Consider the following 24,130-nt stretch of genomic DNA (forward strand, 5'->3'; position numbering starts at 1 on the left):
CCCCGCAGCGAATAAAGCCGCAGATCCCGAGACACACATGAAGCTGACCGAAGACCGAGGGTCGATCCAGCCGACTTTTGCATAATCGAAGCAGAGACTGCGAGAAAAATACTAGAGTTCAAAAGTTTTTCAAAACATCCTGAGGTTCAGACACGCTCGGAAAAAAGGGCTTCGAAATTTAAAACACAAAAGAGGAAAAATTGGTCAAACATAGTATAATTGATCTATTTAAAAAACAAGATAATATACTTCTGTATAATTAATTTGATTTAAAATGGACGTTGGAATACGTGAACTTTAAGTGGTTAATATTTAATCAAATAAAACATATTTGTTTGGAATAACATATTAGATAAAACGTTTCTTAAAAAACTAATAGTATAATCATTAGATCAGTTTTAGTAAACTACTATTTAATAAACCTTTTCTAATTTGTTTTTCTGAGTGCTCAAACGTTGGCCAGCCGACAACGGCATCTTGATTAGCATTCGCAGTCCGAGTCGCAAGTCCAAGTCGAAGTTGGCATCGATTTTTGGCCCGTGGGGTGGCGAGATTCCTTGGCGCCAAACGCAGTCAGATTGCCCGATTGTCGGGACGGCATTTCTCCGAGTGTAACTGTTTCATATCTGCCATCTATGAATATTTTTGCAATGCAACATTTGCCTAAGCGGCATGCAACTCGTCGATTTTCCGCAGAGTTCTCACAATTAAAATGCCTTCTTGTCACCGAGACGCGAGAATTCCCCAGGCGGCGCCTCTTCGCCTTTGAGGAATGTCAATGGCAAATAGCTGGCAACAACCCGGGGTTATGGACTCCCCCGATCCGCCATACAAATATATATATACAAGTATATCCACCGATTTCTGGTGTGGGCGTTGCGTAGCTCAGCAGCTCGGAGTTTTGTCGCCGATTGTCGCCTCGTGTAAATGTCAGATTGGCAAATGCCAAGTGAAAACCAGTAGCTGCACTGCGACCAAGTCGACTGGAAATGTAACGACTCGAGCCAAAGGCCAATCCGGGTGGACAAGTCACTGGGATCGAAGTGGGTCTTAAGTGGAGTAAGTGGTGCATAAGGTGGTGCAGCCGGGGGTAAAGGAGGTGCTTTGGTGGTTCGACAAGTCTAAGGACAAGTTCACAGTGGACAGGCGACATGAACATATCCACTGAGCCGCGATCTGGGTTAACTGCGATTAAGATCGATGATTTCTATCTCGATTTTTTTTTCATATGTCAACTATTTTATTACTTTATTATCAATTATTTTTACAAGCCCATTAAAGGATTTATTTAAAGCTCTTATTGAAACCACTTATTTAGAAATAATAATAAAAGCTTTACAAGGCCAACATTTTATGACCACTTATTTTTATACCCTTGCAGAGGGTATTATAATTTTGGTCAAAAGTGTGCAACGCAGTGAAGGAGACATCTCCGACCCTATAAAGTATATATATTCTTGATCAGGATCACCTCCTGAGTTGATATAGCCATGTCCGTCTGTCCGTCTGTCCTTTCCGTCTGTCTGTCCGTCTGTCTGTCCGTCTGTCTGTCCGTCTGTCTGTTTCTACGCGAACTAGTCTCTCAGTTTTAAAGATATCGAATTGAAACTTTGCACACACCCTTCTTTCCTTTGCACGCAGTATATAAGTCGGAACGGCCGGGATCGGCCGACTATATCCTATAGCTGCCATATAACTGAACGATCGGGAATGCCATAACTTTGGTGTTTTTAAAGTTAGAAAGTTGGGATTTTCTATGGGTTTTACATTTGGCCAATCAATTTGACGTACCAAATTTTATAAGGATCGGCCGACTATATCCTATAGCTGCCATATAACTGAACGATCGGAAATGCCCAACTTTGGTGTTTGTAAAGTTAGGAAGTTGTTTTTATGGGTTTTATTTTTGGCCAATCAATCCGACCTACCAAACTTCATAAGGATCGGCCATATATCCTAAAGCTGCTTATTGGAAATGCCATAACTTTGGTGTTTTTAAGTTGGAAGTTGGGATTTTTATGATTATTAAGAATGCATCATATGAATAATTTTGGGGAATATATTTTAGAGTATTCTGGTATGACCACTTATTTTTATTCGTTTTTTATGGAGCTTGTTCTATTAACTTTTATAGAGAATTTAAACAGAACAGATGTTTATTTTTTGTATTTATTAATAATTGCATAAAATGAATACAAAAACAGTCGCTTAAAAGAACATTTTTTTAAATATACTAATAAAATACTTTATTATTCTATTTTTTTTTTAGGTTTGTGGTCAGCAAAGGTTCCCTGAACTGCAAACGGAAATGAAATGATCACATGTGGCAGACACTCGCACACTTGGGCAGCCTCCGGCCACGCCCCCTTCGCCCCTTGAACAAACAGTACGCCCACGCCCCCGCCAAAATGCTATAAAGCTATAGGTATCAGAAAAGCGAGACCAAAGAACAGGCCAAGATCAAGAGACAGAGCAGCGCAAATTATTTCTCACCATTTATCTGTAAAAATTCGCATATTAAATAAGCGTGCAACCCGAAATTATCACGGACCTGGCATCGGGCCCGTCTTTAGCTATAGCTTTCTGCTATAGCCCTAACTTGGCCAAGACTCACTCGATCGTAATCTGTAAGTGTTTCGGAGCGCAAGAGAGTGCGATGGAGCCGCAGCATTTATTTGTTTTTTGCCCATACGCAAAGGATATGCCGAGCAACGCCTACTGAAACGATGGGGTTAAGGGGGCCACGGAGGGTTAAGGGGGATCCCCGGCGAGATGATGATGTCGACAACGATTGCGATTGCGCGCCTGGATTACAATAATTTAACATCATCATAATAAAACAATCAACGTAAGGCACTCGTAGCGAGGGAATTCTGCTGGCGCAAAAGGGTTCTGGTGGGTTCTTGTGGGTTAAGGAGGCCTACGGAGGGTTAAGGACGGGGGTCTGGAAGGGGTTAAGAGGGGTGTGTGTGTGTGCTTAAGTCGATACAAATCGCATATGCCAAAAGGATAAAGGCTGCACAATAAATTGAGAGGTCATTCTACGCCATTCGCTGGCGCTTCGATACGATGCCACGATGCGAGGCTTTTGGCTGCGTCTTCCTCTTGGCCGCCAAAGAATCCCAAGAGATTCCGGCACACTGTCAAAAAAAGAAGGGGGATTTACAGAAGAGACCAAAGTTACCGACTTAAAAATCTAGAAAATCTAGAAACAATGGTTGTATTCCACTATTTAAAAGTAAGTATTCTAAAAAGCTTGTGTGCTTAAACCTCAATTTTAATACGAAATTCTTCATTGTACTTGCCTAGATTTTTATGACTTAGAACCTATGCTTATATTTTGCCCAGTGTCGACGTTTCTTGGACTTGTGCCAAAGTAATTGATGTGCTCGCCTGACCTGTGGGAGTTTCCGAATCACAGATTATCTCCACCAGACAATGGTGAGCCTCACGTCGTCGCTTGGCTTTTTGTTTGGCTCTTCCTTGGCCCGCCAAAGTATTTGTTGTTGCGGTTTTATATCTGAGGTCTACGCCCACCAGACATGGCCAAAAAAAAAAAAAAAGATAGCAACAGAGACAGCCGAGTTCCTTTGAAGCTCTGACGCTTTTAGTTCTACCCAGGCTCCATTGATTAAATTAAACCCATTTTGATATGCAAAGTATGCCAGTTTTTTACGAGTCAACAGGTGGATTGGCGACATCGGCTGGGAAAAAGTCAGGGAAAACGGTTAAAGGAAAAACCAAGCTGAGCAAAAAGCGCAGAAAAAAAGCCTAAGCCGAAAAAAACTAAATCTAAATCGCCATATGCAAATCGGGTTTCGGTTGTGCAATCTCATCTGTCCCGCTCCCATGCTCCATTGCTTGACCTCGCCTCTGGGGTCTCCTTGTTGCATGTTGCAAGTTGCATATTGCAAGTTGCACATTGCAAGTTGCAAGTTGCTGCTGGCCGAAACCAAAAAAAATATATATGTGTGAAAGGCTCTGGCCAAAAGTCTGGCCCGGCTAATTTGTCTGCGTTTTCCGTTGTCAGTTGGTGTTTTTTGCCTTCAGGTGCGTGGGTGCTAAATAAGTGCAGCAAATTATATGGAGACAAGTGCCAGAAGATTGGATGGCGGGGCTGCGGGGACTTTGGATGGCCGGAAATCGAGAAGAGGATGATATCCTCGCGTGGGCGGAAGATCAATGTGTGTGGGGATTCTTAGAGGGCCTTAAATCGGTGGTTAATCTGCGACTATCAAGACAACAATGCCTAAAAAGGAAGAAGGTCATTATTTTCCTCTGAGGTAAGTTCTGTAAACGTCTGATCTTTAATTTTCAGTGATGTAGATTAGCATATCTTATAAATAGGACTAACTTTAAAGCTCTTTGATTATAGTATATATATTAATTTGCCTAAATACATTTGTTTGTCCAAATCAATCTGGAATCAATTTCAACAGTCATTCTTTTGGTTATGTTTTTTGACTAATTTGGCCAAAATCTGAAAAAAATAATCTTAAGTCTTGGCTTGTTGATCTTGGTCCTGGAAAAAATATTACAATATCTCCTTCTCCGTTATAATTTATGAAAAACAACTCTTATTCCAAGATGATCTGTGACTATAACGAAAACACTTCCCCCACGATTTATCACCGGCGTAACCCCACTGACTCCATCTGAACATTCTCATCTCAGATCGCAGATTGCATCATTCCGCCCAATATAAATGTGAGGCTTGTCTTGCCTTTTAATGCTGGAATTAACCTCGGGTCCGAAGTCATATTTCCATGGACGGGGGGCGACCCGTTAATACGCCTATGACTTATATGGCCAACGAGCATATATCCGCCTGACAAAAACCAAGACTGCAGGCGAACAAAATAAAAAGAAACCAACCTGCCAAGATGGCGAGATGTGCCATTTGTGAATCGCTTCTGTGACTGCGAATGTGACTATACCACCCACAAATATTTGACTTCTCACCTACAATAAATAAAACAATAAACCGCCAGTTATTGTTGGTGTATGTGGTGTTCACCTGGCCAGAGACAGAAAACCAAAAAAAAAGGTGAACATTGCATATTCAATAAATTTCTTGTTTGTTTTAACAATATTTGAGATCTTTATCGCATATCGAAAAGCAATCCACACACATATACACACACACGGCCATTGTTGGTGTCTCGTTGCATTTGCATGCCAGTGGGTGAAACTAGCAGCCAACAAACTAGCAACAACATGGCCAAGAAACGCTTGTCACGCTTGGCTAAAAATGGTAAAAATGACAAATGTTTCACAGCGACCAAAAAAGTGCAGCCGCAAACGGCAAAAAAGTTCAATTTCTTAGCCGCAGAACATGACAAGCATGAAACTATCGTAGCATTAAATAAAATATGTAAAATAATAACAAAGACACACACACACACAAGGAGGACAAAACAAAAGACTTAGGCAACGAACTTGCAGCCGAGAAAGACTTTTGGGGTAAGAGTGGGTTAACAGTGCGGCCTGGTGTGGGTTAAGGAGGCCGGTGGGGGGTTAAGCTAATGCGGGACATCGATTCAGCATCATTATTAGCAGCAATTTGCGTCTTTTATTGCCCGAAATTGTCCAGCGTCCAATAATAATGTTAATACTTCTCCTAATAATACACCGTTCGACCGACAAAAATCCGCGCACAGTGCTTTTTTCTGCGGTTTGTTTGTTTATTCGGCCGCCAGCATTCAAAGTCCATTATTGAAAAGTCCCGGAAAAACTCCGAAAAATATTGATGTTAAAACAAACAAAGGTAGGGGCATCGAACTTGTTGATACTCTTGGTTTGGTGATTAATTTAATAGAATTTAATAAGTTTATTTTCCATGTTCTTAAAAATAGGGAAATAAAATATACTCGTAAAAGTAAAGAAAATTACTTTAGACATGTACACCATATATTTTTGAGGGATTAAAAAATTCTTTAAAAAAAATGACAACAAAATTTATAAAATTGTAATTATTCCTCAAATCAGTTGGATGAATTTAATTAGTTAAATAAATTGTAAAGAAGTTTAATTTTCTATTTCGAGCCCTTTTGGTTAAATATTATATTGAATACTTTGCTTCTAAGTTTTGAGACCTCTTCTGTTACATTTTCCCTGAATTCCTGGGCATACCCATAGGAATAAAGGGTACTCCCGCATCAGCGCAGACGACGCCTGATAATTTAGCATACTTACGGCTCTGCGATTGCCTGCAATTTGTTTCGGGCACCACCTACTACTCGGTCCCTGATCCAAAACCCCTTGGATGCTTGCATTCTCCATTCCGCCGGTGAGAGGTCGTAACTCCCCTCTACCCCCTCTAAAAGAAATATCCCACCCCCTTCGGAACCACCACTCCATGTGTGTGTTTGTTGGCCATAAAAATCAAAGTGGGCTGGCTGGCGATTTACTCAGTTTTTTGTGCTCGTTGTTGATGTCTTCATTATAATTTCTATATGTCGATATGTGTAAGAGGTTTCCACATGTTTTTTTTTTTTTTTTGAAACAATTTCACTGGCCAAAGAGCGTGGGCCGCCCGAGTGGAAAATTGGTTAAGCCCAAATGCGAAGGGACCGCATCTCGGGGCGGTTTCTGTTTTAGATTGCCCGGCTAGCTCGGCATTTGTCTTCGCCAGTCGGGATTAAGACATTTTATTTTGGCAATTGGCCACAGTTGGGTCGGGTCAGGGATAGGTCGCAAATTATCACTCGGCACTGGGAAAAAATTATTTGGGAACTTCAAGAGGTTCAAAATATTTAAATATTTTAATCATATAGAAACGATTAAAAAAATCTTAGGGAAATCGACTTAGCTTTATTGTTTTTAAGTATCTTAATCAAAATATAGAATATTTAATTTAAGTAACAGCTGTAAGGATATAACCGAAGCTTGCTTTATTTCTTGTTAGTTATAAACATTTTAAGATCAAGGTAATATACGAAATAAAAATAAACTTAGCGTCAAATATAAAATAATAAAATTCACTAAGATGACAACATAATTACAATTAGGAAGCCTTTCATCGAGCTTATTAAATTTCAATGAAGCAATCTCGAGTGATTAAATGTATTCTTAGTTATAAACGATGTCCACCGATTATCCCCTTGGTTTGTATGTCAACCGGGCTTCCGGTCCACCGTTTTTTTTTTCGATCCTCCGTCGACTGACCCATTATCCCATGTGTGAACCAGTATTCCCCAACCCCAAATCCCCCATCTAATTATCAGCATTTGCTTAACAAGCTGCTCGTCTGCGGCGATAATGCAGAATGCTCTTGTTTTTGCCCCTGTTCTTTGGGGAGATGGCGCCTTCTCGAGATGGAAATTAAAGGCCAGAACGGCAGAAAGCCAAAGAGTTGGCAGCAGGATGGAAAGGGGTTAAAAGAAGTAAACCGGCTGGCAGAGTTTAAAAAGCAATCAACACGTGATTATAATGATGCGGCATGCCGGGGATCGTTTATGTGCTTAACCAGCTGGTTTTGGCTGCCCGTCTTACACATAATTGACAGTCCAAGAAAGCCGAGAGACCGGCGGAGGGGGAGGGGGGCAGGAAGGGGTTAAGGAGCACCATTCGATTAGGGGACGCATTCATTGCATTTTAGTTGAGGCGACTTGTCGCTGACAGTAATTTGCCCAAGTGGAAAACTAGTTTTTGCTTGCCGACCAAGTTGATAATTTAATTTGCATAGTGCCAATTTATGCTGCACTCGTGATGGACATGGGGCAGCCATGGGTTAAGCACACAGGAGCGCTGCCCCGCTCGTCTTAACCCTCCTCGTTATCATATCATTTGCATCTACACTCGTGTTTATTTCTGCACCATTTGTGTTCGACGATCGTTATCTGCATCCGTTTAAAATGCTGCCATTTTTTAACCAGAGCGCGCTGCTCTTGTTCGACAATTTGTAGCAAGTGGTTACCATGTTCATGGGAATATGGTTTTGCATACCTGGATGGTATGGATAGTATGTATGGCATAGAGTCCCAAGATAGACTAACGTACAACATGTGTTTGTTTATATTGCGGCTGCCGTTTTGCCCACCCAGTGGGCCACCTCGATACTTTACTCCTTTATTTTTCCCGAGATCGGAAGGCCGAAAGCTGCCCCGTAAAATCTGGTGACACGCAACGGTTTCATCCGAGGTGGCCACACTTTGATGACACTTTTTTAATTAGTTCCCTGCTCCTGGGACTCCTGCCAAACAAACTGTCGTTTCTATGGCCTTACCGAGACAGCCTGCAAGTGGCGAACATCGCGTGAGCGCTTTTCCCCATTTTTTTCAGGTGCTGTCGGTGGTGCAATTAGTCATTTTCACGGAGGTTCTGCCACAACGAATGATGATGCATGCAGCTGGAGGCGGATTTAGTAGTTCCTCACCGATGTTAATAGCTCATTTTGAAAGAGTGCTTTAAAATCCGAAGCAGGATTAGCATGTAGGACAGGAGGAGTAAGCTTTTAAATAGTTTTAAGTATTTAACTCTTTCCCATGCCTTAATACTTTTAAAACCTACATTTATCTGTTAATTTAAGAATATTATATTTTTGACAGAGAAACAGAAAATATTTAATATTTTAAAATATATTGGAAATCACATTTAGGAACTTAATATTTGATGTAAGCCGAATGTTTAATCATGCATTAAAAACAATAGATTCTCATGTCTTAAAGTTATCCTAACTGTTTGCAAATCATCAATTGCGATAATAAATATCTATTGTGTGCTAATTATAACATACTATATATAATAAAGCAAGCAAAGTTAATTTCCCCGACAAATTGCTCCAATGACATTTTCATCGCGTTCGGCGCCTAAGTCTTTCGATTGGCGGCTGAAGTTTATGAAATCTTGAATGGCAAGCGATTTATTTATTTAATGCATTTTTAATAAATTGCCAGCCAAAGTAAACAATTTAATTGCGCAGACAGAGTGGAGGGCCCTTAGCCGCAAAAAACACAGACAATCGAGCGGTCGGTCGATCAAGTTGGGAATGCGTTTAATAAATCATAATAAATATTATGGCAATTGCAAATTATTCTAAACAATTCACGGTCACGGCATTTACAAAGGGGAGTAGATCGGGGCCCAAAAGTAACATTTCAATGCGAATCGTGAACGGCAGCCCAAGAAACTGGCCGAGATTGCCAACTTGGAGCTGCTGGAAATGGGCACAAAACAATTGCTACTAAAACAATTGTTCTTTTCTTGTAGCTTTTAATGTCGAACAACATTTGCATGGCACTTGGCCGAGTGGTTCTGGCCTCCTTGTTCTGGCATTCTGCCGTTCTGCCGTTCTGGCCACTGCAATTGCCACTTTGATGGATTTATGAGCTATGATTGCCGATTTGAGTGCTGCCTGCGCCTGCAACTCGCCACAATTCTAGCCTTCGGCCTGCATTTAAATAATTAAAACGTCCAGTTTTCTGTATTCCGTCTAGTGGTATCCACCTATATAGTGCGATCGAAATTCATTTGGCTGCGGTCAAAGCGCAGCGGGGAATTAATTAGTTGCTTTGATAAATGAAAATTAAATTAGTCGCTTGTACTTTCCGTACTCCCAGTGGGTGAGTGAGTAACTTAGTGAGTGCCGCAGAGTGGTTCAAAAAGGCCAGACGAGCATGAGTGAGTGGTGCACAATAGTTCGCCGAGCCGGAGATTAATGATGGCACCAGTGGATCTCATAATTTTAACTAATGAAAGGAGTGTGTGGAGCTGAGGCAATTAATTAAATTTTAAGCTGTCATTTACTCAGAAACACATGGTTATAAAACCTAGAACAACAGCTTGAATTGATAGGAACAGCTAATTTAAAAGTAACCTTTTCATTACCAATTTTTATCTCATTTCTAATATACCCATGTATTAAAAATTCTTTAATTTGTTTACAAAAACAGAACACAAAACAGTTAGTAGGTTAATTTAAATCAAGTTTGAAAAGTCACATAATTAAAACATATCCTTTTAGCCAACAAATTGTATATCGATACAAATAGCAACTTTTCCGCCATGTACACCCAAAGCAAAATCACTTTTCCCAGCTGGGTTACTCTGGCAGTTGGTCAGTCGCCCGTCCGGCTCTTTAATCAGATAAAAATGTTGTCTGCATTTCATTTTAGTAACCGCCGCCTTGTCAGCTTTTGCACTTGTCATTTGGCAGAGTCACAAGCACTGGTACGTTGAGGCGGACCTGGTAAAGCCAGCCACCTACAGGTCCACTCTAGACCAACTCCGATGGAGAGTCAGGCCCGTTTAAGGCATATCAAATGCATTCGAGTGTGTCTAACGAAGTCCGCAAATATTAGCGCTGAGTTTGTCAGATTTATGAGCAAATCTCCATGCTGACCGAGTCCAAGTCCGAGTTTGAGTCTCAGTCTGAGTATGAGTCTGAGTCCGAGTTGGCTTGGTTTTGGGATTGGGTCTCCGAGCTGAGGCCACAAGTTGGCCATAAGTGGAACACACTGCAGTGTGTCGCCCCCGCCATCGCTTTTCATGCGCTTTTCAAGCCAAACATTTGTAAAAAGGCGTGAAAATAATTCAGCGTCAAGTGACAGAAATGCCACACACATTGGCCCCGGGGGTTGACTTTTCGGTGGGGCAGAAGGGTGGGGCTATATTTCTTAAGAGCGGCGGGTAATTGCTAGAGATGGGTGCCTGGGTGGGTAGACTTTAAGGATGTTTCTCTCAAGAGAAGTTACAATTTAAATTCACTTTAAATAAGTCTAGAATTCGACAGCAGACTTCACTATATTAAAAATAATTATAATCTATTTAAGAGCCACATTGAAGGTCTACCAAAATAAGAAGTAATTAGAAAAAAAGGTTCTTTAGATAAATCAGATAAACATCTTACGACACTTGTGATTCCAATAATTTCTCCAACATCAGTTTCAGTCAGAAATCATTAGTAAGGCTCAATAACATTTATTACCAAAAACTTCTTAGGTTCAATACTTTAATTTTAACAAAGACAATAATATAAAGCTATAGTTGGTTTTAAGTCTTCAAAAATTATATATTAAAGCAAACCTTTTTGACTATATTTTTTATTCCTAAAATCTTGTACATTAAATATCAAAACTTCCCTGACTTTTTAGACTACTATCGATCTAAGGAACTATCTATCAAACTGCCACCTTTAGCTGTCCCGCCGGCGATGAATCATTGAGCAAAGCCGCAAAATTGCGGTCAGTGCGTGTGCGCAGCGAAATCGATTTGTGGAATGCAACTTGGATGCACTTGGATGTGGTTGGGGCAGACCCCCTCCCAAAATCGAGTCCCCCTCGCAGTCGAGAGCCATGCTAATAGCTGGGATTACATGAAAAGACAGTCTTTTCGGATCGCCCACGCGTCACTTTCGCGGAACGGGCAACATGTTGCATATTGCCTGTTGCCTGTTGCATGTTGCTGGCGTGCGTTGTCAACGTTGCCAGCCGATCCGCCGATGGCCGATTGTCCGATAGACGATGACAATCGACAAGAAACATGGCCAAATGTCAGCTGCTTACCAAATTTGGCCCGCAAATTGTGTCATAATTTGTTAAAAGCGCCACCTAGCGCTGCGAAATGGTAAGAGGCACTGACAAAAATATTTGTATCCTATTTTTTTTGTTTGTTTCCAAGAAATTATAATTAATTTAAATTTGTATTTAAAAAGGAAAATACACAGATCAGAAAGATTGTTAGTTCTTAAAACATTTATATGTGTTAGCTATGCAATTTACATTTACATTTCATTTTAAAATTTAAGATATTTATGTGACATCTTTCGGCTGTAATAAATTTAAAAATATGCAAATAAAACGGGGACTTTTGATCTCATTTTTTTCCGAGTGGCGCTTTGAAAAGCCATTGCAGGCGAAGCCAAAACCGAAATTATGGCTGCCAGGGGCCAATCCGAATCCGAATCCGAATCCGCGGACATCGACTAGCCAAATGGACAGCTCTCCGACTTGTCCAGACTTAGGCTTTTACATTCTGTCGGACAGTTGTTGCGACCGCCGCCGCTGCCTTGGGGCCTCTTTTTCGGGACAGGAGCCACGAGAGGGTTAAGAGGGGCCGCCAAGTCGTGCAGCGGGTCGTGACAAATTTAACCTAATGATCCGAAATTATTGCACCTTAATTGCCCGGTTCGGCGATGCCTGTCTGCAGCGGCTAAATGGAAAATCGACGCGCAAATATTTAGAGAATTTTATTTATACTTTAAATAATTTTGTTCGGCTTTTTGCGGGCCTCTCGGCCATTTCGAGTGGACTTTTGGCAGCGGACTTGAAGCCAAGTTAGCAGGCAGTAAAAGTGATTTGTAGTTGCCGAAATGGCGGAGCTCTGAGCTCTGAGTTATTTGGCGGCATTTAGCGGCTCTTGTCGTTTCGGTAGTAACTGTTGACAGTTGAATGCTCGTCGCAGTCAGCCCCCAAACTCAAAGTTGTTCCAAAAGTTAAAGCCGCAAACTCTGAAGTTGCATGTCAGCCGTGGCGGTAAACAATTGGCGGCGCAGTTTTTTCTATTTTGCGATTCGGCGTGTAAAAATTTACACGACCGGGGCAACAACACATTTTATGACCTTTTGCAGATTTGCCGCTTTGCTTTACTGCTTTACTGATACTGATAGCCAAAAAAAGCGGGAGGAAAAGCCAAAAATGAACAGCAGAACATTTTCAGCCCGGCTGTCATGTTATGAAAACGCAGTAAAGGAAAAAAAAACCGCAAAAAACCAATAATATTAACTGCGGGCTTGCATTTGGCCAATTGTTTTCATTTATTTTCGGCTATTTTCGGGTATTTGCCGTTTGCTAAAGTTCACAATGGGTTGGGTCAAGGCATTAGAATCGCTGACCAGGTGCTTAATGCTGTGTGAATCGATTGGATCTCACATGGGGGTAACCCCACAGATCGAAAAAAACTAGTCACAAATCGTGTAATCAGATCAATTAAGACTAATTGTGAACTCACAACCGAATTCTGCTCTAAATACCAAGAACTTTTTATTCAAAAAGTATACATCAAAATATCAAAGATATCACCAATCACATATAACATGTTTAACATTATTAAAAACAATTTTTAAGGATTTAAGCGAACATAAATTAATTCTTTCAACTATGAATGTCTCTAACTACTTGTACCAATTTGTAAATATAACAACTAATATTAAATACAAAATTTATAGCAATAGAGCGAAACTAGTTCAGGTAGCTCCTTATGAGCTCCATAAAGCCGACTTAAATAAAGCCACAAAAATTAGATAAATTATCGCGTGTATTTAAATATGAAGTCGGGACCAACTGAAAGTGAAATTTATTGGCCATAAATAGCTAGACAAAATCGATTAGTTGCTTTGTGGGTGTGGCCATTTGCAGCCAAAGAAACTTGGGGCAACATTTCCACGAATCAGCTGCAGGTGCATAAATTAAAGTGCGAAAAATGCAATAATAATAATGATATGGGGGCAGCGCATTCGAGACTCCGGAGCAGCTCTCATTATGCGGCGAACAGGAAGCCGAGCGTTGTACCAACTAAATGCTAACTAACATGCAATGGCTGGCTCAACACAAACTCACAGACATTATAGGAATATATATATAGAAACCGACACGTAATTGAATCAATGTGCGGCCGAGTGTGTGGGAAAGTTCATTTGCAACGCCCCCACATCGGAGTCGCCGCATTTCAATTCTATTGTTGTGCTCTGCAAATTAAGGGGTGCATTCACTGGTCTGAAAATACTACAAAATGGGAGTGAAATTTAGGGAGTTTAATATGAAATAAATAATAAATAATAGTTTGCTGTTACAGGGTCTTCAAAAAAGTTGACTTTTAAAATAATATTTGAGATTCTAAGCAGGTAAAAACACATTTTTAAAGAATTAACCCATCCCTCTTTTATACATAAAATATTTATCAATTTTATAGGTTCACTGATAAATTCAATTCTTTTAATGAATTATTTTTATCATGTAAATAAAATTACAATCTAATTATTTATACTCATAAAAAACCTATCGAGAGCATTATTTTAACCAACAACAAGATGCTGAAATATTGTAGTGTTTCCCAAATTTTGTGTTTTTGTTTTAGTTAAATACAGTGATTTAAAATATTATCGCTAAAAATGCCCTTATGTTTATTATCTGTAATTTTCTCGAGAACGATGGCAAAGGAGCTTAGCTTTGCCAGTCATTTCGTTTTCCTATTGTCAGTTTCAGTAGAGTATTTAAGCTTTTATTGCCTCTTTAGACCCAAAGACACAGCGCTTTCAACCTATTCACCATTGAACTAAAAGTCGGGCGCTAACGAGGCAGCAACAACAAGCAGCCAAGTCATAAGCAAACAACAACAATTGGCCACGGTAGTCAGGCATTGATATTGCAATTAATATGCAGTATGTATATATACACATGCGGATATGGCATATATATATATCCATTAGCCGGTCTATTACCACAGCGAAAAAGCATGTGTGTGGCCTTTTTTTTTGGGCTAGCTGGCTTGCAAGTTTGTTGCCTGAGTCTTTTGTTTGGCAAATCGAAAAAAAAATCGTTGAGGTCGATTATTTGATTTAATTTAGATTCCCTTTTGGGCCGAGGGCCCCACAGTTGACAGTTTATCAGTCGCAAAATATTCCCCTTCTGGAGTTTCCCCTTATTTTTCCCCATTTTCCCCGATTTCCCCCCCTCCGCTGTCAGCAAATGCTTTTTTGACGTCGCCCGTTGTCGATGCTGTGCAGCGATAAAGTTGTCAAAGCAATTTTTGGCTGGCTGGGTAAAATTTTCAGCTATATAAGTGCCATATAGCCACACAGCTCCAGCTGCCTGCTTTTGGGCCTGTTGAATGTCTAATGTCGTGACTCGATTAATGAAATGTTGCAGCGGTGGAAAAATGCAACGAGAATTATAAAAAGTTATATTATAAAAGCATTGACAGTCGCCTAATGGCCGTTTGTTGGCGCTTTGGTGTCAACATGGCCTGGGCCACGTTAATGGATTGGCTAATTAGATGTTGTGGGATGGAAATGCGCACCTGGAATGTGATCATCCCAGGGGTTCAGTCAAAAGTTGACAGGTCATTAGCTTTCCCCAATCCGTTGACAACTCATTGCAGATTCGCGAGTGGAGTGCATTTGATTATCTTAATAATACAGCCATAACTATGGAGCCCCCATCAACATCTTCATAATAAAACAATCAACGCACAATCAACGCCGAGATCAAGTGACTCTCCATAGACAACAAAGCTTGGTGGTTGGTGTGCACTCACGAAAATAATAGGTATTTAATCAAGTTTACGAGAAAGCAAGGCAAACTTAAGTATAAACAAAATAATACATGTCAATAATATAAAACCACGTATAAATAATAAGATTTATTACTCTCGCATTATGCCTTCCCTGCACAAGTTTTTCTCATTTACCTGTAATCTACTGCAAAATAATAAAGCTAATAAAAAATACAATTAATTGCTAGGCGAAGAAAGAAATGAAATAAATAATTATATTATTATTAACACTTAGCTTCTAAGACGAAAATTTTTTGAAGTTTATTTAATTATATATTTATATTGGAGTATATATATCAAACTCGTCCTCCTTTTAAACATTTTAATGAGTCAAAAGAGTGGTATATAATATTTGCTAAAGTGTATTTCTTATTTTTTCTGTGTACTTGCAATATCTGCAGCCGCATGTTCATCCTCTTCTGTTTGGTGTCTTGCTTAAAGTTGGCATTTCCTGGCATTATAAGCGTTAAATTGAGAGGTCAACAAAGTGCTGGTTGGTGTTTGCCAGTGTGTATCTGTGTGCCGGTATCTATGTGTGCAGCATCTGTGTGCGTTTCCTGTCTAGATTCCCGGGCCTAAAATCTTTTGGGCCTGTGCCAAAGTAATTGATGTGCACGCTTGACCTGTGGGAGGGAACTTATTGCAGATAATCTGCAACGCAGACAATTGCCTCAATGAATTTTTTACAAGCCACCGCACTCTGAATAATCCACAGGCCTTTTTCATCGGGCCCATCCAAGTGAAATGTGGCCCATTGTCTTCGTCAGTCGGGTTCGAAAATATTTATTACGGCATTTATTAAACGCTTTTCACAAATCGAGAAGACACTTTGACAATGAAAGAAAACCGAAAATTCCACGCACCGCAAATTAGTCGAGCTGAGACAAAACAAAAAGCAACTTTGGAAATCGAAGTCAGACAAACGTGGGCGTTCTACAGATTTATGTTGAAAAGATACAGCTCGAAAAAAAATGTGCTACAAAGGGTGGGATGATATCTTCAGTCTTTGATCATTGATAGCTGGTATGAAGATGGTAGCTCAGGCTTTTCAAGCCAACCAACCGCATTTCAAAGTCAAACTTTGTGTAGCTTTCAACCATGAATGATCTAACGAGCGCTCATAAATATTTGATATGAAAAAAATTCAAATAAAATTGATACGCATCATTTGAAAACTCATCACCAGCGGCAGACTTTTGGATGGGAACAACATCTCGCGATCGGACAGTCTTCAGTCAGTTTGAATGTTATTTCTTTGGACCTCAGGCTTATTTGTTTTGCCGGTGGATGTGTATTTTTGGGATTTGTTAATTAATTAGTCGGGGTTAATGGGCTGCCATTAATAAAAACGCTTATTTATGGCGCTAAAAATACAAAATGCTTGAGAGACCCCACAAAAAACTTTCTCCCCCAAAATACTCTGGTTGTATAACGCGAAGCGAACTAAAACCGAAATATGAGGAGGCCCAGATTTCCAGATATGAATTATGCTCGGCAGGTATAGAGCCTGACACCCAGAAAAAGTCTTAATTAGCGTTTTGGCCCACTCGTTTTGGCCAAATTGCCTCCTTGGAGCGGCGAGCATTCACTTCGCCCAAGTTTGGCTATCTCTGTGAGCCGACTTGATAATGACGAAGTCTGAAATAGAAATGAACCAAATGCTGTATATGTTGGTTAGGTTTCCCATGATAACTCCTTTGGCTTGGCAATTGTCTTGCCAACAACCTGTCCGAGAACGGGCCAAAATGGAACCCACAGATCGGCGATAGATATCCGGATAGGCGACTCCAGAATGGCACAAATTTCATTTTCATTGTCCGCCGCTCATTTCTGGTTTTAATAATTTTAATTAGCGATCGCTTATCAACGATTATGTCAGTCGCAGGAGAGAACAACCCACACAGAAAGTTTTCCGCAGTTGCAGGCAACTTGCGTGCCTGGAATTGGATCTCTGGTGTGAAAATACCGGGAATGGCTTGGACGAGCTTTGACTTGGGCTTCGTTTTCAGCTTCACACGGTGAAAAAATAACTTAAAAGTTAACAATTTATTTGCTTTACTTTATTTTGTAAAACTATTTTAAGAATATAAATGGTATTTACCAGAATGTATTAAAATATTTATAAGTTCATTTTCTCATCTATTCAAAGTTATATTCTTAGTACAAATATATCTGCACCAATAAAATATAATATTTTATTCTTATCCTTTTTATCATAACCAGCCAAGAGTGAAACAAACAATTCAAGGTATTTATAAATAATGATGTTTGACAAAGAGCTGGGAAATAAACGTTTTTTTTCTCCGTGCACCTTCAACTCCATCTGTCAACTATTTTCTACGACACCAACGCATGTGGGCAGCATTTGATGTCGCTGGCTACTGACTTTTCCCCCTTTTCCGCTTTTCCCTCATCACCACCTTTGTCTGACCATAATGGAGTGTGACTAATTAATAAATTAATTTCGTTGTTGTCTCATTTGTAATTTCAATTTGTCTAATAGGATTTCATGTTTTGACCATTTTCGGTTGGCACACCGCCACATCTCTTCCACCAAAAGCGAGGTTTTATGTCTTTAGTTTAAGACTATTTAAGCCTCTCGATAAAGCTATTTGTACAATGCGCCTAATTAAGCGTGAAGTGAAGGCTTTACAGGGTGTCAGATGTGGGCGCTAAATAAAGTCTTAAACTATGCTTAAAAGTCCCCATTTTTAGTTGGAGTGTTAGAGTTGAGCGTGTGAACATATCTTCATTTAAATAATACCCTGAAGTTGTTAGAAGACCTAATTAGAGAACTAGTTGGTGGCTTATGATTGATAAGCTCAAACGAAATTTCATTTTATTGTTAAAAATTCAAAAAATTAACTGAAAATTGTAATGGCATAAAATAATAACATAAAGTCTTTTAACAAAAATACTCATTCAAAAATTTTTAAAAAAATACTTGCTATTTTATCTGTTGAGATATTTATATTTTCCAAAAAATTCTTCTTACCAAACTTTACCACACTTTATGCCTTTGGCTGAATAAAATTTATAGGAGAACAAAACGGGGACAAGAAACAGACAACAAACATCGACAGGCAGCCACTGGCACAGACTTTCAAAACCAGAAGACAATCCCCGGCAATCGGGTCCTATATCTACATATATGTCAAGTCGGAGGAGAACCGACGGCGACAGGCTGGGATATCTGGGATATATCATATCTGGCAATTTAAGCGTTTAATCACGCGTAGACATTTGGGCGAGATAAATCCAGAACAGAAAATAAAAGACAAGCCAACAAGTACGAAAACTTCAAGAAATAAATAAAAAAATACCCACAATAAAAAGTAATTACAGGCACACGATGTTGGCAAAAAAAAACAAAATAAACCAGAATATCTGGCCGGCAAAAACAAAAAAAAAGCAATTGCTGTGACAAATCTGCAATTTTTATTACCGTTGTTGCCTTTTGTTGGGTCCCTGTTGCCTGTCAGCCTGCAAAATGATCGAAGAGTCGCATATGAGAACGCGAAGCAATTGAGATTGATGGTTGGGTATATATCGAGCCAAGGGGGCGGTTGGACCCAGAGGGGGCGTGGCAACCCGTCAGTCAGTCAACGCTCTTGTTGTTGTTGGTTGCCCGGTTTTCGCAGGGCCATTTTGCATTCGGCGCGACTTTTACATGAAAATTACAAACTACTGGCAACAGGCAAGAGATTATTTTTCTTGCGTAGGTTGAACTGTGGTTTCTTTTTGGGGCAAGAGGGTGGTAGTGGGGAGAGAGGGGAGGGGGTGGCACATGCCAAAGGCAGCAAAAATTGTGTCGCCAATTGGTGGTGGCACATGAATATGGATACACAAGAGGGAAAATATTAAAACCATTTTTTTTATCAAATAGTAAAGTATTTTCTTTTGTTCATTCAATGCATTTTAAATAAAAATAAAACTTCTTTAAAATAATAATACGGATTTTAATATATAAATCAAATATAATCGTGTTCTTTTTTCCTTTATTTTCTGAAGTAAAATGATTATCTGCTAAAAATTATTTATTTAACAAATAAAAGAAAAATAGTTCTTAGCATGTCAATTGATGTTTGCCCTATTTTCCAAAAAAATATTGCAAGATATTATTCGTGCTGTGTAAATAGCAGACTTTGAATGACGCATGCAGCTCATGCCGAGCTCATGGAATTCATGATCAATGAGTAGACACAGACACAAACACGCACACACGCGCCACAATCATAAACAAAATGGAGCAAATAAAAGACAGGGATAGAAACACAAATTAATGAACACTTTGGCTGACATTTTAAGGACAAGTTCGCCATCGAATGCGGTTTTCTGAGGGGGTGGGGGAAATGCGAGGGAAAAGCGGGAAAATAGCGGGGCTACCTGAGGTTGATGCCTTATGCATTCGGACAGTGAGTGATTGGAAACCTGGCAATGCTAATGGTGATATAGTATCTGCTGTCCATTCGCATTGGAAGCGGCTTAAAGGATTGTGTATGGCAAACGGTTGCTGAAAATTATCTAAAAGACAGGATTATGTGCTTGAAATACGTATAAAACCAGAGATAAAGATACAATCTGGAGTGGCAACGATATGAACATCCTTGAGCTGGCTTTGATTGGATTTTCTTGGTTATTTTCTGGGGCTTTTCTTGGCTGCTTTGCTGATCCCACATCACGGGCAACCCACTCACATTTGGCACAAGGACAGCCTGCTGAACTAGCTGCTAATTAACTGGCTAACCGGCCTGACTCTTTGGCTTTTGCGTTGGCGGCTTAAGGTCTCCTCCAAGGGAGAGCTTGTATGTAATTCAATCAATGGCAAGACAACGGCAACTACCAACAGCAACATGCAACATGCCACCGGCAACCAGCTAAAGTCATTGACAATTGGGGCCAAGACACAAGACAACCGAGGAAAACAGAGGACCACTACAAGGGTCACCTAATCAATGGGTCTACGCGATGTTGCAGCAACATGTTGCCGCCGTAACAGCAATGCTTGTTGCAGTTGTCAATAGAAGCGCTTTGGAATCGTTGCACTTTTCCCGTGTGTGTGTGTGTGTGTGTGTCACTGAAAACGAGTGGGTGTTGCTGTTGAGTTGCTGCTATTGCGTGTTGCTGCTGCTGCACCACAGCAACAGCAAGTGTCAGCTGCAACGACAACGGCAATAGCAACATTTTACCGGCAGTTAATGAGCTTATTTATCGATAGCACAGACAGCACAGCAGGTACAACTATTTATGACATATTTATGAAAGGAAATACAAGTCAAATACTAGAAAGAGAAGAAGAATATCTATAATACACATAAGCTGGATTTATATTTTTATAAACAAGGGAGCTAAACTTCCTGTAAAGCTATAAAATTACTTTAATCTTACTGGGCGGATTTTAAAAAATATTTAAGACTCTAAAAATCAAATACAAAGAAAGACTGACCTATATTGACTCCAGTTTATTCTACAAGTAGCAATTAAATGCTTTTCCCTTCTATATAAAACTTAACGATATTTAAATTGAACAACAAAAAAATAAATGTAAAAGTCATAAAAAGAAAGAGAAAGACCAGTTAACCCATCTCCTGGCCAATTCTGAATCTTCCATTTACGATCACAGTTGCCTGACTTAAATTGACAAGCTTTTGTGGCTCTGTGACTTCACTCACGATTCCATTTGGCCAATTCCTGCCATTTAGCAATTTGGACGTTTATTTCTGTGGGCCATAAATCAAAGCCGGACAAACGAAAGTAAAGTGTGCAATGTAATTACAAATTAAAAGCATTGGCAGCCAAAACGGCTGGAACAAAAAAACTACGTTGCAGCGGGGCAAAAACGGACAAAAACTATTGGCGACATTGCAAGGCGATTTAATGAAAAGCGCGGCCATTGGGAAATGAGTTTTGAAATTATATAAAATGGCAACAAAAAATTAGAAAACGAGGGGGAAAACAAATCAAAAACTGAAACGTTGAGAGGGAGTAAAAAGAAAATTAAAGTCACGGTTTGCAGCGTGTAAAGTGTGCGGCGGTTTGCTGATGTTGCTGCTGCTGTTGTTGTTGTTGAATGTGCCACAGCGACACTTGCAGTGGCAACAACAACAACAACGACAATCAGACAAAAACAGTAGAATGTAAATGTCTTTCTGGTCAGGATCGTTGTTATTTTGTGGCCGCTACAGTTGGTGCCACAAAATCCAAATTGCTTGGCAGCCATCGACAAACAACAAACAAATGCAACGGGCCAGCAACCTGCAACCTGCGAGTTGCTAGTTGCAACTGCCTCATCAATTGATTAAATTTGCAGCAGCACACAGATCGTCGTCGATGCCTTTCACTTAACAGTGCACGATTTTTATTTATTTAGATTTAGATTTAATTTCGGCTCAGCCCGTTGCCATCTCTCTCTCTTCGGTAATTTGTTCACCGCGAAAAATATCATTAAAATCGGCCTCTTACGAAAATGTGTCATGTAAAATAACCAGAAGAACTCATAAAATGATAAGTAATATTTTTAATGCCATAGTAATTTCAATAAATATTAAAATTTCATAGAAGTAAATTATAAATTATATTATAACTCATAAGCTTTTTCTTATTTAATGATCTTATCATTTTATTAGGCCTAGAAAACTCCTTAAACATTTTTAAGGCGTTTAATTAAGTAAGTAAGAAAGATAATAATGTTTTTAAGAAACATCCTTTTGAACGTAACCGCTATCAAATTTTTATTTACACATTTTTTCCTTATAAATGCTATTATTTTGCCTTATTAAATTCAATGTCATTACTAGCTTGCATTTTTGTATTCAATTATTTGAATTTAAACTATTATGATTTCTCATACAATTCAGATTGATATCGTTATCCATTTTTTTTCCCATGCAACCATACTTTTGCCTGAAATTCAGATTCAGGCAGAAAACGCATCGCAACGCAATTGAAATGTTTGGGTTAACGCTGCGGAAAATCTACAAACAATAAGCATGTTTTGTTTTTGGCCAAAAATGGACAGTGCTTGGAGTTTGGGGCCAGGAGCATAGAGCCAGAGATAAAATCTAGCCGGCATTTGTTAACCGCCTGGCCACCAACAAAGTCGTCGCCATTGTTGGCAAACGGCAGTCAGGTGTTGCTTTTATTGTTTTACAATCACCACCAAAGCGAGCCACCAAAAAGCCAACAAAGGCGACGGAGAAGCCTCCTCATCGATATTGGCCAACTTTCACAAACAAATCTCGGCGCAAAGTCGAGCCATAAAAGCCACAAACACAACACAATTCAAATAAAATGAAAATAGAATCAAATAAACTTTTCTATGCCAGGCCGGCCGAACAAAAGGCCACAGTGAAAAATGTATACATATAAATAAGTAAAAAAAAAAACAGAGAAGAAAAACTGCAAGCTGCAAACTGCAAGTCGGGTCATAAAGAAAGCCCAGGGATGAAACGGGCGACTTCCATTGAGTCGCGAACCTGGCCAACAGGCCAAATGCAAATTTTCCTCGCCCCCCAAAAGAAAATAAAGCCCAAAAAGCAGGCAGGCTGACCCAAAACAATGGACATGACTGTAAGGCACATTGATGCTGAAGTGTTAACCGATTTTCCAGATACGCGGCGATTGATAGTGCTCGAAAATGTGGCTCCGGGACATCTGATATTTCCGAAAGGAATGGATCTCTTCATTACCCTTCGATCTCTAGCTGTTTGCAGTGGTTTTTCTTCCCGTTTTCTGGATTTTTACCGGGCTTTCCCACACACACGTGATGCTGGCTAATTGGCCGTTGGAAAGCTGGCTGAATCTTTCCGCCGTTTGCCCCATTTCAAGAACCTGCAACGTACTGCTCCCCCGACAGCAAGAACATCATCTCCAAACTGCCCATCAAATAAATCAGCAGCAAGACGCACATGCAAACACGTCGGGCTGCACACTCAAAAAAATATTTCATCTTCATGTGAAATTCTTGATAACTTGAAAATTTTCTTTAAGTAATCACATAATCAATTTTCAATAATATTATCCATTATTATTAAATTCAATTATCGAAGTCACTTACCTCTGTACTTGGTAGATATTTTCAATTTGTTGAAGCTTCTTAACATTTTATTTTGTTTAGCCCTTGGTATTAGTCTGATTTTTTCCTGCTTCCGACATATTTTAATTTATATTAATCATATTATTATTAAGCTTATTTTATATTTTTAATCAACGAAAAAGGAAAGGAACAGTAAATTATGTACATTCATGCCCATTGCACATGCAGATTACACTTTGATGTATATATGTATTTTTGGGAGCACGTAAATCACACACATACGTATATATGTATGTTTTACATTTGGAGCACCCTTGGCAGAAATTTGTTAATTTAGGGGCTGAAACGCTATATACAGCACGAAAGTTGTTCAACACCTCTGTAATCACTTCTTATTTTATTGAATATCACTTTTTTAACACTTTTAAAAGCCTTAATAAGCTGAAATTTAATTATTTGTAAATTGCGTGGGTTGCTGTACTTTTCGTTCACCTGCGAAGACAAAACAATTACTGCGCGCATTAATCGCAGCTTCTGATCTAGGATTACGGTAATAAAAGCTCTCTCACGGATTCTCAGCTTCTCAGGCTCTCTCAATGATTCTTATCTTTTTAGGCTCTCTCTTTTCTTCTTTTTTGAGCGGGATATTTAAAAAACACAATGATTTTACGAAATGAGAAATAAGTTATTTAAATTACGTTAGCTAATTACATCAAGTGAGAAATTAATTATTTGGAATGTAAAAAATGCCTATCAATTATAAATAGCTTAATAAAAAAGGTGGTTATATCTTTCATTTAACCTTTAAAGTTTATAACAGTAAAC

General features: G+C 39.4%; 1 long non-coding RNA gene across 1 annotated transcript in view; it reads right to left on the bottom strand.

Annotated features, from left to right (window-relative positions):
• Positions 1–23,818, bottom strand: part of LOC123037406 — a 115,228-nt gene extending 91,410 nt beyond the window's left edge. Inside the window, exon 1 of the long non-coding RNA XR_006417478.1 lies at positions 23,327–23,818. This is a non-coding gene — a long non-coding RNA (uncharacterized LOC123037406). The remainder of the gene's footprint in view (positions 1–23,326) is intronic.
• Between the last annotated feature and the right edge of the window lie 312 nt (positions 23,819–24,130).

Source organism: Drosophila rhopaloa, unplaced genomic scaffold (assembly GCF_018152115.1).
Source record: "Drosophila rhopaloa isolate 14029-0021.01 unplaced genomic scaffold, ASM1815211v1 contig_163, whole genome shotgun sequence".
In the NCBI taxonomy this organism is placed as follows: Eukaryota; Metazoa; Arthropoda; class Insecta; order Diptera; family Drosophilidae; genus Drosophila; species Drosophila rhopaloa.